Source organism: Monodon monoceros, unplaced genomic scaffold, assembly GCF_005190385.1.
Source record: "Monodon monoceros isolate NGI ecotype Baffin Bay Population unplaced genomic scaffold, NGI_Narwhal_1 Super_Scaffold_22, whole genome shotgun sequence".
Taxonomy (NCBI): domain Eukaryota; kingdom Metazoa; phylum Chordata; class Mammalia; order Artiodactyla; family Monodontidae; genus Monodon; species Monodon monoceros.
In genome coordinates this window covers 63,464,255-63,472,666 of record NW_021703779.1, presented here as the reverse complement: position 1 = coordinate 63,472,666, position 8,412 = coordinate 63,464,255, and the positions used below count along the sequence as shown (strand labels likewise).

General features: G+C 42.4%; 1 pseudogene; it reads right to left on the bottom strand.

Moving 5' to 3' along the window:
- Nucleotides 1-6,601: 6,601 nt before the first annotated feature.
- Nucleotides 6,602-7,876, bottom strand: LOC114906419 (annotated as a pseudogene).
- Nucleotides 7,877-8,412: the final 536 nt, after the last annotated feature.

Below are 8,412 nucleotides of genomic sequence, written 5' to 3'. Positions count from 1 at the left end.
GGGCAAAAACACTAAATAGAGGTATTAAAATTCAAGGTCTAAGTTTATCAGTAGCAGGTGTTGTGGATACTGAATGGTGTTTCTTGAGTTTTCCTTCCTGAAAAGCAAATCTGTCTATCGGGTACGAAAGAGCAGTAGCTGGAGTCCGTGGCCAGCCTGGCAGCTGGCCAGGACTTATGTCAGCACCCCTGGGAACACTAAAGCTACTTTTGATGGTAAAGGGGTAGGAAGGAGGTGAGATTGTGGACATGACACAAAGCTTAGAGGGCCTTATGGAGACTAGGGAATGGCTGTACCTTTCCATAAGGGAGAGGTATTGGTGGTGTCAGTGTCATGATATGAACCCCTGCTGGCCAATGCACCCCAAGACAGCAAGATTCAGGGATCTGTGAGCCCCCCGCCCCCATCATGTCAAAAGGGACACAGTGCATTGTGTCACCTCCTGTAACAACTGTGTCAGGTTGGCCAGGATGGTATCCTAGGGGACCATTGTACTTTCACTTGGCCACAAAACAGTCCTAGAATATGATCACCACTCTCATAGGCAACAACTTCAGCAAGATGGCACCAGCCATCTCTTTTACCTGTCCCCTGTTACGTTTGGTAAATCAGGTTTTCTGCTTTCTCAGAATACTCTCTCACATGATTTCTGACCACAGTCCCAGTTTTTTTCCTCCAAGAGTTTGGTCACAAGTTTCAAGGCCAACCGAGTTTGGTTTCCTGTCTGTAGTCCAATAGACAAAGAACCCATAAGAACCATGCCCCTGAAGATGATCTGACTATGTTGCTAGTCAATTCATGTTTAATATCTCGCTGAACTCATTGTCCTAGGACACCCTACTTCCTATCGATTGTGGCTTCTAGACTGTCTGCATGAGCTGGACTCTGTTATTTTTTTTTGAGATGTACCTTGTCTGATATTACATTTATTATACATGTTGCAGATATGCTTGACCATAATGTGTATTATATAATTATTGGTTTCAGGGTTCAGGATTTATCCATTAAATCAAGTTTGTTCACATGTTGCTCAAAACTTCTAAATTCTTATTAAGCTGTTGGCTGTTTGAGCTGTCAGTTGCTGAGAGACATGTTAAAATGTACCACTCTTTTAACAGATGTGTCTATTTCTGCTTGTAATTCTTTCAATTTTTGCTTTATGTATTTTGAAGCTATGTCACTCCAAGTTTTCTGGGACAAGCTCGAATCTGGGAAGGCATCCTAAGGTCACTGTTGCACTCCCTCCTAACCATAGAACACACCCTGTGGATGTGATCACTTGAGAGGTCATCTCTAGTATCCTGTTTTCACATGAAACAGCCTCATAAGATGACAGGGGTCATCTCCTGTAGGTATCATGAACCACACCTGTCACAGCAAACACCTTTATTATCCAGATTTTATATATTCATAGTAGACGAACTTACATGGTTTCTGACCATAGCCCTATTTTCGCTCCCAGGTTTTAATGGCCAGTTTCAAGGTCCTTCAAGTTTGCTTTCCCCGTATAGTCTGACAGCCACCAAGACCATGTGATCCATATTTTTAGGGAGTGTCTACATGGCTTCACCACCTGCAAATAGCAGCACTCACCCAACTGCCTTGCCACTGACAAACTTATATTCAATAACGTGAGATGCCTTCCTCTACCCCATGACACCCTAGCTCCAGCAATTATAGCTTTCATCTTCTCCACACCCCTGTTATCCCTGGCATTACAGACACCTCAGCACCTTAGTCAGGATTGGTGATGCCTTTGGCTCCACACATGGCATGTCTACATCACCTGCCTTAGAAGGAAGCTGAAGGTCAACTCAGTGGTGCCCTTCCAGAAAAGAGAGGGAATCATCCCAGTGGACTTCCATCTCCAGTTTTCTTACCCCACACCAAAAGGTCTTTCTTTCTTTGATATAGTTCTTGAAGTCCACCACCTCTCCCCTTTTATGTACCACCTTTTGTTCCTGGCACGTTCCTCTTTCTCTTATTTTAACATCCAGCTACTTTGAGTCCATCTGAAACAATAGGTATGGGCACAAAGGCCAGTGCTTTTTCTTATACCTCTGCCTGGGCTGGTTCCTTTGCCTGGCAGTGGGAAAGGCTCTGGGTGACAGTTTTATCTCCTGCTCTTTGGGGGTACAGAAGCAGTTGGCTTTTCCAGTCTTGTGAGGACCCAATTCTTGGTCTCTGCAAGTATCTAAGGCTGTGAGTACTTGACTGGTGAGAAGTTCCCTTATTTAAAAAAAAGAAAAAGTCCTAACAAACAAACCATGCACATACTATACATCTTAATAGATTTCTTTTTAATTTAGAGGCAATGAATCTGCCCAAAATATTAGATAAAGAAAATTACCTAAGTGCTTCCTCAGGTAAAAGGTTACTTGTGTTTTTTGGTATTCTATCCATATGCACTTGTTATGCATTGATTTGGCCATCATTTGGGGCTACCCCTCCGTTTTCCTGTTGTCTATTGACCTCCTGGTCAGGCCTCCACATTCACTAACGTTTAGCATCCATCTGGATGACCCATCTTACATTCAGACCGCTGGGTTACATACAGAGTGCTATCCCTGAAGAATCATGTCCTCTAGTTTGACCTGGTCCCTGAAAACTTCCATCCATCTCCTTGTCAGACTGCTTCTCCCTCTCCTCCGAGCTGCTATGCAGGACTTCTCAAGTCATTCTTCTCAAGACAAGACTTCAACACATTCCCTCTTGCTCTCAGCTGCCCTCTCATGCTTCATAGAGAAAACAGAAAGCATCTGGTGGGAACACCTCAATTTCCTGCTTATGCTGCCTCTCTTCATTCCATTTCTCTGGAGATACACCTAGCTCACCCTGCAGGACCGTCTTTTGTATAAGGCCAAGTCCCCAGTACACTTAAGCCTCTCTAAACCTAACATCATAATTTTAAAAGTCCCTGAGGTTCCTCAAAAAATTAAGGATATAATTACCACATAATCCAGCAATCCCACTTCTGGGTATAACTCCAAAAGTATTGAAAGCATGGTCTTGAAGTGATATTTGCACAGCCATATCCATAGCGACATTATTCACAAGAGCCATAAGGTGGAGGCAACCCACGTGTTCGTTGACGGATGAATGGATAAATCAAATGTGTTGTATACATACAATGGAATATTATTCAGCCTTAAAAAGGAGGGAAATACTGTCACATGGCAACACCATGGATGAGCCTTGAGGACATTATACTAAGTGAAATAAGCCAGTCACAAAAAGACAAATAGTATATGATTCCACTTATATGAGGTACCCAAAGTAGTCAAAGCCATAAAAACAGAAAGTAGTACGGTGGTGGCCAGGGGCTAGGGGATGGGGAAAATGGGGAGTTGTTGTTTAATGGGTGTAGAGTCTCAGTTTTGCAAGACGAACAAGTGCTGGAGATCTGTTGCCCAGCAACGTGGATATACTTAACACTATTGAACTGTACGTTTAAAAATGGTTAAGATGGTACATTTTCATGTTCTGTGTTTTTTAACCAGAATTTTAGGAAGTCCCTGGACCTCATGTCTCTTTCTAGCTGCAACTCTTTGGAAGAATGCCGTATGGTCATTGTCATCTCTTCTTTAACTCCCACTCCCTTCTCAACCCACTGCCCTCTGACTTCTGCCTTCACCACTCCACTGAAACTGCTCTTGCTAAGGTTTTCAAGGACCTCTCCAAGTTTCTGGGCTGAGGGTACTCAACCCAGGGTATTGGACATGGTTCACCACTTCTTTCTGGAAGTTCTCTTATCGTTGGCTTCTGTGAGACTCTCCCTTGGTCCTTTGCTGATGTCTCAATGATAACTCCTTTTTTTTTTTTTAAGTCTTCTTTTCCTTCTTGCTATCCTCTCTTCTTCCTAAATAGTTCTGTCCTTGGCCTGCTGCTCTTTGTGTCTTTATAGTTCTTCATGGTTTCACTGGGACAGCTCAATTAAACCTGGAGTATCCACTATCAGATTTATATCTCTGATTGGATCTCCCTCTGACTAGTCAACTCCATCTGAATGTCCCATAGGCTCTTCAAACTCAACTCCTGAATTAAACTCATCATCCCTCCTCCTGTGTTCTCTAGCTCAATGGCATTTATCCCCCAAACCTATTCTGAAACCTGGGAGTCATATTGGAATCCTAATTCTTCTTTATCCTCCATATCCAATTAGTCAAAAAGCCCTATTGATTCTATTTCCCTTATTAATTCTCAATGTCCATCTCAACTGTCAGTGCCTCAGCTGAGGTTTTTAATCACCCAGTGCCTCCAAGTTAGTCTCTCTGCCTCCAATTTTGCCTTCCTCAAATTTTTCTTCCAGAGGGTGCTTCAGTGACCTTCCTAAAACTTGAGTTTGATCATGAGGCTGGCCTACTTAAAGGCCTTCAGTAGCTTCCCATTGCTTTCAGGGTAAAGTCCCAACTCTCTAATATTCAGCATACAAAGCCCATCTGCTCCCCCAAAATCATGATTGATGACAGGCCCATGATCCAAGGTGACTAATTCTTGGGGAAGTTAGACGCCAGCGGAAGAAGACGAAATCTTCACGGTAAACATATCACCCTAACAGAATAATTCTTCCTTGACCTTTATGCTAGCAGTTAGTGCATGCCTCTCCCCAACTCTCAAACTTTTACAGATGGTAATATCCCAAAACAGCTTAGGCAGTGGTCCAAAAAGTGACATCGTTTTGCATTGTCCTTCATTTTTTGAGTTACCTAGTTTCTATGGAACTTAAATCATATCTGCAAGTGGGGAAGGAAGGAGAGTCAGTGCCACGAGCAGGAGAACAAGTAAGAAAGTTTGAAGCAGGGTAAATGAATATGGTGGTGTAGAACAATTTTTATATATTCTTCCAGTCTTATCCATGCTTGACTCTTCCTCCAAATTTTGAATTATACCACCAATTACCTCAGACAGAGTCTCAGAAGTCACAGAATGGTACGATTTGCAGGTTTGGACAATGAAATAAGGAAACAGGAATCTACTTGTACAAAATTACGAAGTAAATGGATAGTAACATCACAGACATCTCCTGACTCTCAAAATGTTTTTAATGTCCCCGTGCCATCAGGTTTTTTTGTTTGTTTGTTTGTTTTTGGTTTCAAGATTCTTTATTTTGTAAACTATACATAAACAGTAAAAGAGAAAATGCATTTTATCTTAAATATTACATAAAGTTAACATTAAAGATTTTTTTCTTAGTGTATATAAATCAAATGGAAAGAATCCAACAACTTTATTTCAGTGGATTGTATACTGGGAAACCGGCTGAACCACTGTTTAAGTGGTGACACCAGTGTGTAACACCCAACAGGTTTTTCCACTTTTATTATGGGCTCAAAACCATAGGTCTGATGATACCCTTAAAAGGGATGGTGTACCAGAAGGGCTACATGATTAATTAACATGCTAACTTAAATACAGCAATTAAAGTAATTTTTGTTGTAGTTAAATCTTAAATGGTACTCCACACAATAATCATAAACATGGTAACTATGTAACAGTAGAAAAAAGAAAGAAAGTATTCTATTTTCTTCATTCCAGCAGCAGTACCGGGACTGGTATTAATTTGTGATTAGGTGTGCCTATCTATGGCCTAATGTCCTATGTGGGGATGCATGCTGAAACCTCTCTATTTCTATTTTGCAAGGCACAATACAGTTTGTTCTCTAAGTTTTGACACTAGTAACAAAAATGGCATAATTCTTAGATTAAATGCAAATATTTATCTAACATAGGAAATAAAACAAAAATGAAGATTTTTAAGTTTGATATTGAGGCAAATGACAAACTTTTTGTAAAAATACGGTTTAAAAGAATCTTTCCCTTTGTCTTTCTACTTTAAGTTCTGCACCCTAAGTTGCTGGTCAGAAAGATAAAGAAACGTAGAAAGATAAAGAAATCATGCTGGTTAAGATTATAAAACAAATCAACATGAGACTGCTGTCCAAATTAAAATAAAAATTAGAAAGGACAACTATGTTTTTAACTTTCAAAATCCATGGTTTTCCCCTACTGCCCATTTTGTAAGATATCTGGTCACATCCAGAATAACTTCATAACTAAAAACATCACTAAAACTTCATAACTAAAAACATACAAACATGGTGGAGGTCTCCAAGATAGTGACTTTGTTTTTCTCACTTTGTGCTCTTCCCTCACTCACGTCTAAATCACTCCAGCTCTGGGAAGAGTCTACTTGGAAACTGCAATTAAGGTCATGCATATTTTAATAAAATCCTTAGAATCCAGGTCACTAGTATGTTATTGTAGATTTAACTTAGAATTTTTCCCAGAAAAATATCATATATGACCTCAAGCACTGGTTGTTTTGTTTGTGGCAGACTCACATAGATCAGTAGCTCTTCATAACTTTCTCTTGTCTGGCTAGACTCCATATGTGTTCTCTTTTTCATATAAAAACTCAAAGTAAATGATACTTCTCTAAACATAAAGTTCTATGACTTTAGTTGCAATATTTGAAATAATTATACAAAATATTAAGTGAGTTTTAGAACCATTTTGTTTTGGGGCAAGAAGGTACTCCTCAGTAGGGGATCACTTGGTAAATAAAAGAAACGTAGAATTTGTTGCTCTCAGCTCTCATCCATCAGATGTATCCATCCTGGTCACCACCATCATCATCATCCCCTTCATCCTCATCATCATCTTCAATTTCATCTTCATCGTTCATAATGTCATCTTCATCATCATCAGCAGCCCATTCACGGAAATCTCCACTTGCAAAATCTCCAGAGATCTCAAAATCAATAGCACAGTCTGCAGCACCGCGCTTCCTGGACCCCACGACTTCCCTTCCGTATCGGTCCACAAACCAGCACTGCCCAGTGCTGCCGTGGCACTGCGTTGGCTTGTAGTAACCATCTGCGTCACACTGGGGGATTTACTGTCCGGGGAGCTTCTTCACCCCGAGTCGCTTCTGAATACTGCCGAGCTCCGTCTGGCAAGGTGGGTCTTGTTGCCTCTGGAAGCAGTAGCACCACTCGTTGTTGAAGATGGAGCTGTCCTTGTACGTGTCACAGGAGCTGAAGAAGGCCTCCGCGCACCGCTCGTTCTTGTCCAGGTAAATGCTCCCAAGCTCCGACTGGTCCAGGAGCAGGTGGTAGTTTGTATCAAGTGTTAAACATCAAGCCGAGTGAATCCTTGCAAATTGGCAAAATACTGGTATCAAATCTGCTTCTCTCCGGCCGCAGCGATGCTTTCGTCTTCTTGTTCTGGCCCCCACTCTCATGCAGGGCCTTGAACCAGTCCAGCAGTCTGCTGGCCATCTGCCTGAGCTCCAGGTCACTGCAGGCTCTCTTCATATTCCTGCTTGAGCCCATGGTCGTATCTGAAGGACACAGGCAACGTCCTTCACACTTGACTGAGATCTGTTTTCCTAAGATGCATGCCTGGTATTCTAGTTTGCACTGAGAAGAGTAGGTATGTCCATCTGAACCACAGACGGGGCTGGTAGAGGCCCCCGAGCACTGCTGGCAGGTGGATGTCGGGGGACCCCTCCACTGCTTATGCCCAACTCCTGCATCTTTCATACTGTGCGTGAGCCTCCGCTGACCAACGCAGACTGCGGTCTGAGAACCTTGAATAATGCACACTTCTTGGCGACTACATTTCAGCCTTAAGCATGGGTCTTTAGTTGGGTCTAGAGCCCCATCGAAGGCCTTCCCTGGACTCCAAGTGCGGAAATAATCATCGTCTAGGAATCGGTTCACTGTCCGGCCTCCCGGTCGTACTGGGACACCGTGCTGAGCCATTGTTTGTTGTCCAGAAAATTGTCGCCGGCAGGCCGGCCTGCGGCCGCTGCCAGAGCCTGCGCGCACCAGGCAGCTGCGCACGCACACAGCACGACAGGCGCCCGGAGCATCCGCGGCCGCCCCTCGGCTCTGCGCGCCCCTCCGTCCTTCCCTCCCCCATCCATGCTCCCCTTCCCCGGCCATCAGTTTTTAACTGATCTGCTCTAGTAATTCAACCTCTTCACACTCTGTTCCTCATCTACTATAATGGAATAATAACAGTATTTACCCTGCCAAGCTGTTGAAATGAGCTAATTTCTAGAAAACGGTTAGCTACTTCCCTGACCCACTGTAAATGAATGTTAGCCATTATTATTATATTGGATCATCTTCTCCATCTTCCAGGAGGTAATGGCCCACTCACTGCCAGTTGCACAACTGTTATCTCCTTTTATCCAGCCTGTCATCTTGCATACATGTTTTGAGCTTCCAAGTTCTAATTTCTGTTTGGATGTAGAAAGGAAGATATTATAGGTGAGATGGAATAGAATAAGAAAAAGCACTTTGGACTAGTACTTCAGAAACCAGTATTCAGACTAAAAAATAATACAAATAAATGTATATATGTGAAACAGAAACAGACTCACAGATATAGAAAAAAAACTTG